The sequence below is a fragment of the Alosa pseudoharengus genome, unplaced genomic scaffold (assembly GCF_046254945.1).
Source record: "Alosa pseudoharengus isolate Yale_2024_CS ecotype anadromous, Long Island Sound unplaced genomic scaffold, YU_APseudo_1.1 YU_APseudo_1.1_scf_4, whole genome shotgun sequence".
In the NCBI taxonomy this organism is placed as follows: Eukaryota; Metazoa; Chordata; class Actinopteri; order Clupeiformes; family Clupeidae; genus Alosa; species Alosa pseudoharengus.
The window spans coordinates 36,464,531-36,477,575 of NW_027468774.1; the positions used below are offsets into that span (position 1 = coordinate 36,464,531).

At 40.9% G+C, this 13,045-nt stretch overlaps 1 protein-coding gene across 3 annotated transcripts in view; it reads left to right on the plus strand.

The window, feature by feature from the left end:
- Positions 1-3,177: 3,177 nt before the first annotated feature.
- LOC143102498 (trinucleotide repeat-containing gene 6A protein-like) overlaps positions 3,178-13,045 on the plus strand; it is a 33,122-nt gene continuing 23,254 nt past the window's right edge. For all 3 annotated transcript variants that reach the window (XR_012982598.1, XM_076266114.1, XM_076266115.1), the window contains exons 1-3: positions 3,178-3,325; positions 5,263-5,310; positions 9,673-9,761. The gene's annotated coding sequence lies outside the window, so the exon portion shown is untranslated. The remainder of the gene's footprint in view (positions 3,326-5,262; positions 5,311-9,672; positions 9,762-13,045) is intronic.

The window sequence follows — 13,045 nt, forward strand, 5'->3', positions numbered from 1 at the left end:
GGAGCGGTGGCTGGTGTATTAACATCTGTAAATGACAGAGCCCGGGCCTGTGCGAAAATGATAAATCCCTCAGCAGAGAGCTCGCTGCCTTGATAAATAAATGGGAGTCTCAGAGGCATGCGCGTGCTCTGCGGCGATATATACGCCGACCTGTGAAGATGGTCGGACAGGTAATTGGTTGGATTCAGAGTGTAATTCAGCCCCAACAAATCTATTTCACAGCTGGCACCCCATCTGAGGACGTGGACATGAGGAAGGGTGAGAGACAGATTGAGATGGAATATAATAGTGGTGGGTGGGTGGGGGTTGATGCTGTGGTAGAATTGGGCTTGCTGAGGGAAGGAAATGAAAAATGGTGTGTTGGGTCAGAGAGAATAGCTTGTGGAGGGGGGGGGGGGTGATGTATATTATGGATTTGGAAGGCTACAGAAATAAGAATGTAGAGATGATGATGAAAGGAATAAAGAAAGATGAATGTGTGTTAGAGATGGAGATATATGTGGCATTTTCAGAGGTGTGTTGAATACATAATCATAATGCCTTTGAGTATATACAGCTCCTTTTTGAACATCCAGTGGTTGAGGGGTCAATTGGCTTGTCTTACCAATAAGTGTTTCAATGACAAATATCCTGTATTTAATTGCTCGTTCCATTACCTGTTTTGAACTTCTAGATTTTGAAGTTCAACATCTAAAAATTGTAGAAGGTTCTTGCCATGACTGCTCCATCTCCTATCCTTTTTTTGTACATCATCGCCACCACTGTTGGTATATTTTAGGTGAGACTAGCACACTTGGAGGGAAGTCTCATGAAGCTGCCCCAGCCACATATTTGTTATGCAAAGCTGCTCCCCTCCTCTTCCCTTGTCTGCCTAAGCACAATGGAGCAGCCCATTTTCCCAGGGTCCTTAGTCCCTGCAGCCTGGGGGGAGAACAGGCCACAGGCTTGACCATGCTGACCTCTGTCCCAGTCCCAGTGCTGCTAATGCACACTCACAAGTGTGCGCACACACACACACACACACACAGATAGTGAGAGAGAGAAGAGAGAGAGAGAGAAATACACACAGATGCAGCTGCCCCTGCTGAGCCAGTCTCTTCACCAATCATCAATATTCATGCTTCATACAAAATTCATTCACACCACCAAGGCCCACAGCAGAGCTTCCACCATCTAATGTGTCCAGTGTCACATTTTTAATTTTGTCGTAACTGAAAGTTCTACCCCATTTTTAAATAACAAGTGATATAATTTTTTCAGAGAACTTACTTGTGTATGATGATTGGTTTTATTTCCCAAGAAAATTACTACTCATCTGTCATGGTATTATTTCATTGTGCTTTTTAGGGGGCGTTTTAACTTTCAAAATATCAATAGCTTGATTTCTGCAGGGGACCTAGCACAATCGGTACTGAAGCTGTATTTGTTTGTACATACACATGATGAACAATAATATAAGATATATAAGAATAATAAGAACCACTCCACCCTATTCCTCTTGCTGGGCAATATGATTGAGCATAGTGAGCAAGTTGCATCTCGTTCTTAATAACCCTGCGTCTATGGCCGATATTATATAACTTAGCAGAGGGCCTCTACATCTAAAATATGTCTGTAATGTATCCCTGCTCTGTTCCGGACTTGTATGCACCAAACATAGGAATGTGACTCTTCTAGAACTCTGCATGGACATGCACAAGTATCTGTTCTGGCTTCCCTTGACTTCCCTGGACACTAAATCTGTCATGCCAGTGAAATTGTGCTTGGAATGCAATGAGGTTCATAAAGAATCTGGGCAGAGGATGCACAATGTTTTGTGAAAGTATAGCATAAAGTCAACTGAGGGAACCATTCTAGTCAAACTGGACAGTGGATTACAAACTTAACGTTCAACAGTAATTATGTGAAAAAAATAACGAATAATAGTAGAATAGACCAGTTAACCAAAAAAAGAATGAGTTGAAAATAAGAATTAATGACATAAAAAAATATATCAGGAGTTCATGAAGTCTTTGTGGTAGAATCAGGTCAACGGTCATCACTGTCAAAAGTGTCTGCCAACACAAGCTGAATGACTGTCTTCAAAAGAGCACACGAGTTGACAGCGTTGAGCCATTTTGAACTGTGCTGTTGCTTTGTCTGCAAAGTGAAAACGTAGGCAAATTCCAGACCAGTAGCCGGACTGTATTTACATTGTTTCCCATTTGTTTGGTTTCTCTGCCCTGCCTATGGTTGCTTAGTGACTTTTTGGTTCATTTTTTTTTTGTCTTCAGTTTCTATTTAAACTAAAATAGTTTTCTCAACAATGACATTTGAGTTGTAAACAAACAAGTCAAATGACCAACTCAACAATGTAGAAGCAATGGAACATGTACATGTATGTAGCCCAACATAGACCTCAAAACTATTTGCAAATTACTGTTGAGATAAATACTTTCCTAAAGTAATTATTCAGTATAAGGTTGTCTGCAGTTTTGTTTCTTACATAGATCTTGTTGTTACAAAGTCAGAGGAAAGACCATATGGAATGTAAAACAGTAGACAACATTGCTCTGAGACCTGACATAGCCTGTAGGCTACAGTCTGTGTTAAGAGACATTATCAATCATGTCATTAGACCCATTTGATTGTATGAAAAAACATGGATATTATGTTTTTGCTATTGTCATGATTGATACTATGGCCAGGGCTATACAATAACTTGGTATATGCCTGGAAAACCAAGGAGGTCCATAATAGGTCTTTAGCTCATTTAGGTTGTGTGGAAGTCATGCATTATTTTAATCTGGGCCTCCCCTAATCATTTAAACAAAGGGGGGGGGGGGACGACATCTTTCTAATTTTAGTTCATTCCCATTTAAGAGAAAATGTTTCTGAGGTGGCACAGGGGTCTTTGGAGTAGGCCCAATACCATTGAAGATTAAATAATGCAACACAATAACCCAGGGATTATGTTGATTTGACTGTTACTTTGTGTCCATGTACCCGCAGTAGACTGGACTGGAGCATTGCCGTCTAACGTTATCCTAGATTTGTTTCGATATCTAAAGTAATAATGTTGTTGGACTTTAAATATTCCGCGTCAATTCTTGGAGGCAACCATTTTGAAACAGGCGGAGGAAGTGGTCTTTGAGCTGATCTCATGCTCTTCCTGCGTTATTCTGTAGCTTACTCGGTACAGGGAGGAGGGATATGTTAGCGATTGAAGAAAATGGCGACCGTGCAGGACAAATGTCTCCCCTCCTAGATTCAACTAATGCGTTGAATTTCCTCAGCCTTACAACCTGTTTTCATTTATTCTCTGATGCACTTTAATTTTCAAGAGGTATGTAAATACGCAGCAATATTTTTGTTTCACCCAGTGTCGTTGATTTGAGGCAACTGCTATCAAAAAGAACTTACCGATGATCTTGAGCTAGGTAGTTTGCCCAGTGGTCGGCTTGAAACTGCTGTGGAAAGTTACCTTTTAGCAAAGTGTTCTCCGAAAAAAAGCTCTTCGAGCAACCTAATATTGAAGTGTGCGAGAGTTATCTCGCACACTTCAGAAATGTTTTGATTATACAGAAAAGGTAACTTGTCGAACGTCTGTCGAAGTGAGGTTTTTGGTTGTTTCGATAGCTCCTAGCGATAGCTAACGTTAAGTTAGCTGTTTACATTGGTTACTCCCGAGTGGTAACGTTGACGTTTCCTAGTGCAATTAATTAAATAGCAAGATCAATACTATACGCCTGTAACTTAACAATGTACATTATGTTGTCGCCAACATTCTTGCTTGGTTAGTGCGCATTTCGAGTTGGTCGACGCTTACCTTGAATAGCTCTTAGCTTTTTCCCTTGAGTGGGGGTTGGTTTCCAGATTGCAGTGGTTTTAGCAAACATACTAAACGTTAGCACTTGCTACATTAAAACAGAAATCAGTTTGCAATCAAACTTAAGTGAACATTAAAGAGTTAATTTCATTCGTGATTTGCAGTAACATTTAACTCCAGCACACTGCTAAGGATAAATGTACATTATCGGCTTGGAAATAGAAATGGGATCATCGCTAATGTTGCATGTGAAAGATTAACATAGACCTATGTTAACGTTACTGAATGATCGATGTGTGGGGGGCACGACAGTACCGATACACTTTTAGGGTTTAATGTTCTCCAGCCATACTTATTTTTGGCAGACGTTGATTAGAGTTAACATTATGCGTGTTTGCATGCGGCAACTCACAATAGTGGGCTAGCTGTTGGTCTGAAGCAATTGATCACATGTTATGTTGTACATCTGCATGGTTAATGTGTCTTAAATAACTTCTAAAATATATGCAATGATGTCTTGCCTCCTAGATAATGTTGAGATGATTGCAGGGATAGGCTTTAGTCAGCTACGTCGCACCCATTTCGGTTCACACAGAGGGATGCATGAAATGTACCTTTGATAACAGCTAAGGTCAACTTAGCTTTTAGCTCATATAACTTGGCTAACTTTTTCAAACGTTAGCAGAGGATGTATGCATAATTAAATGCTTACAGATATTTGCCATTTAATAATTCAATCGAATCTCGAGTGGACTATATATGTATGGCGGAAATTGCATATAATATAACCTGGCACAGTTTATGTAGGGATGCCTACTTTGTCTGATATAGCTCGCGGGCTGGCTAGCTAAATACGCAGCTCTGGTGTTGCGCAGTTAAGGCTAGCCAACGTCGACGCCTCACAAACATGTTTCGGATCATTAGCATTAACTAGACCATGTCTGGCGGTCAAATTACTTTTCTCAAAGAATTGTGCATGTTTTGTCCAAATAAAGCGTTGCTGGGAGTCAGTTTTGCGTTTCTTACAAAAATGAATTCCTTAGCCAGCTAAAATTAGTCTGCCTCCACATACAGAAAGCATTTTTGTTGAAATAAGGTAACGAAGGTTAGTTAAAGATAGAAACGTAGCCTTTGGAAATTGTCGTGATTTAAATGTAATGTATGTTTCAGCTTTTCAATTGCCTTCGAACCATAACATTAGCCATATCCTGGTGCCTCTATTAGGTCAGACGTGTACTGACGCATGATATCCAAAATTCAGATGAGGGATTTACCGAGTTGGTTGGTAGGCAGGTAGCCAGTGGATTGATGCAATAATCTAATGTTTTACTATTTAGATAAAATTAACGTGTAAGTAAGGCATTTTGCATTTCATGTTACGCTATAAGGGCTGTCTTGTTCTAATGCCTTTTCAGTGTCAGTTTTGCTATTAACAACGATGTCTTTCCATTTAGATAATTGGATGCTTTTGCCACCAAAGACACTGAAGAGAAACATTACAGGTCAGTACCTTTCACATTTATCAGAGCAGTATGATTGTTGCCCTATACTGAGCAGATGCTCTGTAGTCAGTGTTGTAGTTTCAGAAGTGTAGCCTATGCCCTTCTAGTTTATTCCTTTTCAAGCCTGTGCTGGACTCAAATCACTAGCCTAAAGCTGGGTCAAAGCAACAGCAGCAGCTGCTGCTGGTGTAAGCACATGTAGTTCCGTTTGAATTAAAGGGGCTGCGAACTGCTGAGTAAGCTTAACCATTTTCAAATGCAGAATGTAAACGGTGTTTGTGCAGCTCATTGTACCTATACAGTATACAGGTCAGTGAGCTAACAAAAGCCTAACTCGACCCCCACTTTGAAATTGAGCTCAAAAACCTCTATTTACTTAATAAATTAAAGCAAGAAACATGTATAGTCCCACTGCCTCTAATTAGTCATTATGTACGAGTCTTAATTAAAGGCTTGAGTACAGGAGCAAAGTAATTGTGCAAAATTGAGAATCAAAATGATTTTGAATAGGTTGAACATGGGAACAAATCCAGAAATAGACTAGTGTGGATTTATTTCAGGTTTGTGTTTCATATGAAATCAAAACAATTCCAATCATGATTCCAATAATAAGCACCTTTGTGATTTTCATTTGTCTGCTGTTGACTTTCTGAATCAGTTTTCTCCTGTTACATGATTATGAAGTCCACTGTGACCAAGAGAGATTATTCTCTTATCAGAGATATGAACATTGCCCTTACAGACCTAGTGCTCCACCCACATATAAAAGAAAAGTAACAACTGTAAACATCATAGAACCATTATTTGAATATCTTAAAAACATATATGATAGGGTAACACCATTTATTTGCTACTAGACAATGGATGTGCTCACAATTCACCAATGTTGATAGCCGCTACTGTAGTGCCCATTACCTCAGATTGCTAGTTCAGGGTTTGTCCAGCTATCTTGCACATAGAAAGTATAATTCAAAGGCAGGTTAACGTGTGCTATGGGTCCTAAAATGTACAGTGCTCTCTCTTGACTTTCATAGTCACTCACTTTGCTTGGTTCGGATGGAATTCCTTTGATCTGAATTGAATTAAAAATGTGGTCAGACCAGGACTGTTGAACTGGAATGTTCTTTAAAAAAGTAAACACATCACATTGATGTTCAGCTTACCAGGGGTCTATGGTAACAGATTGATGTAGCACACCCCAAACTTAAACTTTGAGCTAACCAACCTCATTTTCTTAACTTATGAGGATTTTGGTGGAGTTTTTTTTTTTTTTTTGGGGGGGGGGTTGTTTTGCTAAACTGACCCGCTTGGGTTTGAATTAGGAAAGCGCCTATTGTTCAAATAAATATTGATGTGGTCAAAAATATTTGTCAGGTAGCTATAACCTTTTTGTCATGAAGTACTTTTTTACTGACTATCCAACAGAAACATACAGATAGAAATGATATACACATCAATGCATAGCCACATTAAATTAGATATTAATTTATTGACAGACATGTATGAAATTTCTATTGCGTTGAAGACATAGCAGTTCTATTTGCAAAAATGCATGACTCATTCCTCGGTCTGGCTGTACATATAGGCCTGAAGATATATACACATTTTACTCATTTCGCTCTGTATAAGATTAGCAAGGCCGAAATGGCAAAGTATGTTCCCACCCCACTGTGTCCGAAGGCATTTTTGCACCCGCCACTTCTGACACCTTTACATGTCACTCAAAAGAGACTGAAGGCTTATCCCATCACCTTGTCACGCTCTTCTAAACGTTGGTTTACCTAAAGTCAACCTGTCTCCAAGCAGATTTGAGCACTAGTTCCTGTATGCCTGATTAATTGTCTATAAGTCCACAAGATATTAAATGAAATCAAAACAATTCCACAAGATTTTTTGATATTGAGTTTTGGATATAGGTAAAAATGCAATATGAATATCCAAAGTGAATAGGAATGATATATGATATAGATAATAGTTGATATAGATAATAGTTGATATTTGATATGTTTCCCCTTAGAGATCATTCTTGATCAGAACATCCATTAGTTTGTGGCTCTGTAGCATTATCTACATTGGAGAGGATCTAGAAAACCACTCTAAGGTGACATGGGGTCTTGCTCTTTTTGATTTTGACTAATAGTCCTCTCAGCTCTGCTGATTGTTTCTCATTCATAAACAGATGCCCCTGTCTTTGTGTGTGTGTGTGTGTGTGTGTGTGCGTGCGCGCGCCTGCGTGAGCGAGCAAGGGAGGCTCCTGTTCTGGAGCTGGCCATCTGGTTAAACACTTATGGGACAAAGAGGCTTGTCTGGGGGAAGGGGGGGGGGGGGTTGAGGCTTCAGGGAAAGTGCATTCTCTACCCTCAGTTTCTTGAGGTGACATGAGTTTGTGTCTGCTTGCTTTGCAAGACAAGAGCTGCATTGCAGAGCAGAACACTTCAAGGTCTTGCCAAAACATAAACTAAAATTGAGAAAAGATAGAAAACAACCTGTAATCTTAACCCTGATTGCCAGATGTCAACACAGTGGGCCAAGTCTATATTTAGTCTAGGCAGCCTCAAATTCCATGATATAAGTATCTGGAATTTATGTGATTGGATATTGCAGGTTAATACTTACCTTTCATAATTCCTAAACTTGATATCAAAACAGGAAAAGTTATCAGTTCAAAGCTATGTCTATTGTTTTGGAAACCATTTTTTCTGATTAATGCCATCCTTAGAAGACTGCAAAGATTTGGAAAAGATTTTTGAAAGACTACAGTCTCAGACCCTCTCACATCTGAAGACAAGTCATCGAGTTTTTAGGTCAGACTAGTCACAACAACTAGGGATCTTGCAGGGTCACTTTACAAGACTGCAACTAGATTCCATTAAATTATTTCCCATCGTGCACTAGATATCAACAGGAACTCTCAAGTTAACCTACTCATATCAATCATATTTTCATGTTTCGTGCAGCATTGTTTCATGTGTAAAATATCCCTAACCGATATAGAGTTGTTCTGTCACGTGGAATAGCCGACTAATCATTTATAAGAAAAGAAATAACAAATAATCATATAGGCTACAGCTGTCGCCTACTTTGCCCCTTCCTGTTTGGTGATGGAGAGAGGTCACTATTGATTTTCATATTGTTCACGTCGCTATTTGCAGGAGCCACAACTAAAAGACTTGCGATAATATCAAACATGTTTGATATCGTTGTGATGGCAAGACTAGAATAAGACTGACCTGGACTGATTTAAAACCGTTTAGATTAGCACCTTGCACTAAACAATCTAGTTGATGGGAGCGCACCACGACTCCAGTAAAACTGCCATGATTTCATTCCGACTTTGAAATTTAGTCGCCAACTGTTAAATCGCTCAAAAATCATATGGTGTAAGGCTGACATAAGTTGTTTCCTGGAGGATTACACCATGCAGTATGATCCTTCTGCAATCTCATGCCAAAGTGACATAAAAATTAACCATGCAAATGTTGGACCCAAGATGAAATGATGCACTGAGTAACAGCTCTAGTGACATGGTTTTAACTGATTTTTACTTATCATGAAAACATTTAATTATGTTACTGTAGATTGGATTACAGTTAGTTAGTTAGTTGCACCTCCTCAGGTGACCCTTGTATTTGTCTGATTTTGGAATCAGAGCTGTAGTCCGGTCTTTTCTTGTACATAACTTAAGGGCGAGAAGAGACTTGCCACTGACTGCACGAGTGCTTAATCCCCTTCACCACTGGTTGATGCCCTTTCCTCTCTGGGTTTGTTGTAAGTAAAGTGTGCAGGAATCCTGGCATATCAGCTATGGGAAATAGCCTGCAAACTAAAAAAAAAAAAAAACCCGAGAGCTTGCATTGGAAATAGCCTGTAGCGCAAAGCCAGTCTGTTGGTTTTGGGATCAAGCAGTAGCCTTGAATGAATTATCATGCTGACTTGGTACAGTAGCGGTCCTGATAACGCAGAACATTTTGTGCTAATGGTTTCACAGATACGACTAGGAAAAAGAAAAATTCCCCGCCTCAAGCTAATTGAATTATTTCTAATTAATGGTAATTTTCATTAATTTATGGTGTGACCACTTGGATCGGTTGTGCTGGTAGAGTGTTAATGGATGTGGGCCTGACCCACAGAATCAGTTAGCTGTTTATAGAGTAGTAATTTACCAGTTTAATCCCTTAAGGAGATTAGGTGGAGCTTTCTCCTGTTTTCTAATTGCGTTACTGCATCATTTATTTTGTGGTGCTAAAGCAAACCAGCAGAAGGTGAAGGGCTCTGGGTTGCCTTTTTGAGAAAAAATGGGGCCCGTTTGGATTAATAGATTAACAAGTGTCTTATTTACCGTGTGATCCTTCCCCTTTGCAGGGAAATCACAGTTACAAGGACAGGAAGAATAGTCAATGGAAGAGCATCAACAGTGGAGCGACGAGCAGTGAGCAGACACTGATGTGAAGGTAAGAGGTTTGTTTACTCTTTTCTCAAATTCAAAAATTCATCTGAATTTTGGTTGCTACCACTACCCTCATATATTAGGTTCCATTCATACATGAAACTGTTTTGCATGTTTTCTAAATTTTAATGTTTCTGGTCAAGCAACTTTGTGTTGTGCATTCTTTCATTTTGCCTAGCTCACACATCCAATAGTCAGTAATTGCCTCACTGGATTCCACTTTTCTGTGTGGATTTTATCTTTGAAATGCAGTAAACGAAGGGATGTACCAGAGCTCAGGTAGAGTTTGGTGAGCTATCAGTAGTAGCGGGGGCATGTTTTTTTTCTCACTGGTGGAGGTCGAAATGCTGATAGCTGTCCCTTTTATCTCTGACCTTGTCTTCACTGTGCCTTCGGTGGCTTAGGCCCAGAGCCAGTGGTGTGACTGACGTGCAAACTGAGCAGTATGTCGCAGTGAGATGCCAGCAATAGGATTATGGCCACAAGGAAACTTATGACATGTTTCCATCGGTGTGACATTCAAGTACAAAAATTCATTATTGGAGACAGTCAACATAGAAACTGTAAACTTTATCAAAGGTCGTCTTATAGCCATAATAAAATAAAGTTGATGTACATGGAGAGCCAAAACCTCACCCCTTTTAAAATATTTATACATGCCTCTTGTAGCTCTCATTCAATGTTTTCCATGTCTATGTATTGATGGCATGGTATATATGTATTTTTTTTTTCTATGGGCAGGATATCTATGTACTGGTAGCATGGGTATAATTTTCTTTTTTCTTTTTATGGGAAGGGAACTCTTAGCACAGTAGAGTCAGGTTTCTAGTCCTTAGTGACACCTTCTTGGCCTCTGGCCCCCTCCCCTTGTGACTCTGTACTTATCTGCAGTCGCAGACGTCTCAGTGGCCACCTCGTGATGTTAAATTAATTAATCAGGGTGGAAATACTGTTTCCAAAAGAATGTAATCATCGGGTTTCACGTCAAAATGATGCGCCCGCCTGCCGTCCCTGTGCAAAGATGCGTCATGAAAGTCCCAATGATTGCTTGAGCCAAAGCTGTTAAGGCTGAAAGCATTGGTGCTTTACTGAGACAGTTTTTTTTTTTTTTTTAGAAAAACTTTTGAGAAGACTTGGTGGACATTGGTTTTTAAAACCATGCTTTTAAGGCACCGGTTAGATCATCTCTGGATTGTGTGTGCGCGCATAGTTTCAGGCTTTTGTCATGCCGCACTGATCTGACCACACAGACATTGTTTTGAATACCAGCCATCCATCTTCAGCCTTAAGACGGCCAGAAGCAAGTGTTCAAATGAGACCCATTCGGAAAAGTTTCCTCTCCTTTTGCTTTAATCTTTTTTTTTACATTATTGACTGGGTGTCAGACCTGTGCATGGTCTCGGGATGAAATGGAAAGCTTTACTCGGATGATTTGTGGACTCAGTGATGATCAGTGAAAGCTTGGGTTTGTTGACTAAATCCTGTGGCTGTTGCTTAGCGATGACTGCTCGCTCTGAGCCCTCATAGCATAGCAGGAAGTAAAAGACCTGCGACGATGGCTCACTCCCTTTTAACAGGGATGTCTGAGCTGAAAGCCCCTCCATAGTAGACATGCTACTTGAGTACTGATATCAACCCCTCAAAGTTAAATAGAACAACCAGTGAAAGAAACAGGAACAATAACTGTAAAAAATTGAACACTGCTCTCAAAGATGATTTGGATTGTCACCTTTTGGGTTTCAAACTGCTTATTACAATAGACTAGATTCAATAAACTAGAATGACCAAGCTGTGATTAATCTGATGGGCTAAATTTGGGAAAGCTGGTTTACTGTAAAGTCTGTGGGTAATGTTTGACAGTGATGTCTACAGTGAGACGGTCTGAAGATTTGCAATGACTTCCTGGCTGTTATCCTTTTGCGCTTTGGCTCACTGCGCAATGCTTCTGAAACAGGAAGCGGCGGTCAAGAAATACTCAAAACAGCCGCAGCAGCAGCAGCCCACACAGCACACCTTCAGTCTCCCGGAAGAAGTTGCCTGGTCTTCATGGGGGCTTGGCAGCAGATTTGGGCACACAGTTGCATTTTTGATTTCTCTGTTTTTTGAAAACTTCTGTCTCTCTGCTACATACAAAGTGACTTTAAGACTCCACCACCTTTCTCTACCTAAACCCAAGTAGCCTCCGCCTCTCCCCCGGAGGCTGTCTGAAGCGGTGCTCGACTCTCGATCGTTCGCGCCCTCTCCCTTTCTCCCCCCCAGTACAGCATGTAGCAGGAGGAGCCGGCAGCTCTCACTTGCTCCCGCAACCGTAAAATGACACCAGGCCCTCTCTGCAGTTCAGTCCCCCCCCCCCCTTTCTGCATTTCCATTGAAATGCAGTGAGAAGGAAGGAACAAAGCTTGGATACAGAGCGCTCGTCTCCGGGGGTCTTATGTAAACTGAATGCAGGAGAAGGAGACAGGAAGTGCTCCCACAGCCCTCTTACTCAAAGGTAGAAGTTGCACTTTAGTGTTCATTTTTAGGTTTGCATGGTGTCGGTGCTTTGCATGGCTGCTGTGCGAGTGGGTGCAAGCAGTTCTGCACGCAACTCGGTTCGATCTCAGTGCGCTTACTTGATGCGTTCTTTTAAGAACCTTATTCCACTTCTGTGGAAAAGCAGTTTGAAGTGTTCACTGGATCTGACCCCGAGTTTGACGGGTAGGCTGTTGATGTGTACTGTACTGTATAAATGACTTGCTATTTTAGCAAATGTTTATAAATAGTTTCTCTGGTGCCGAAAGCCAACGAGAGAGCGGAGTAGTTCTAGTAAAAGGTCAGGACAGTCTTTTGCGGAGGAATTTGTAGCACTGCGTGGCCTCTCCTGCTCTCTGTCTTGCTCTCTCTCCCCTCCTTTCCTCCCTTTTTCCCTTTTTTCTTTTAATATGCCACTGAATTGCTGCACAGTGAGATCACTGTTAATAGGGAACCCCCATCCCCCCACCCACCCACCCTCCCTTTTGCAAATCAAAACAAGATCTGCTGGGAAACACTGAGGAACACACACAGTAAATGCATTGGTAGCCTCTGACTGGAGGGGAGGGGGTACACAAGATGGATCACCTCCTTCGACTGCCGTAGACTGGTTAACAGGCTGTACAGTTTGCACACTCACATATGTAACATTAGACCCTAGCAGCAGCAGCACCCCCCCCCCCCACCTAGTTAAAGTACTGGAAGGAAATGATCTCTGACTCATGCCGTCCGCTCCCTAGTCGTACATACCAGTGAAAACATTCTGATCTCAACATA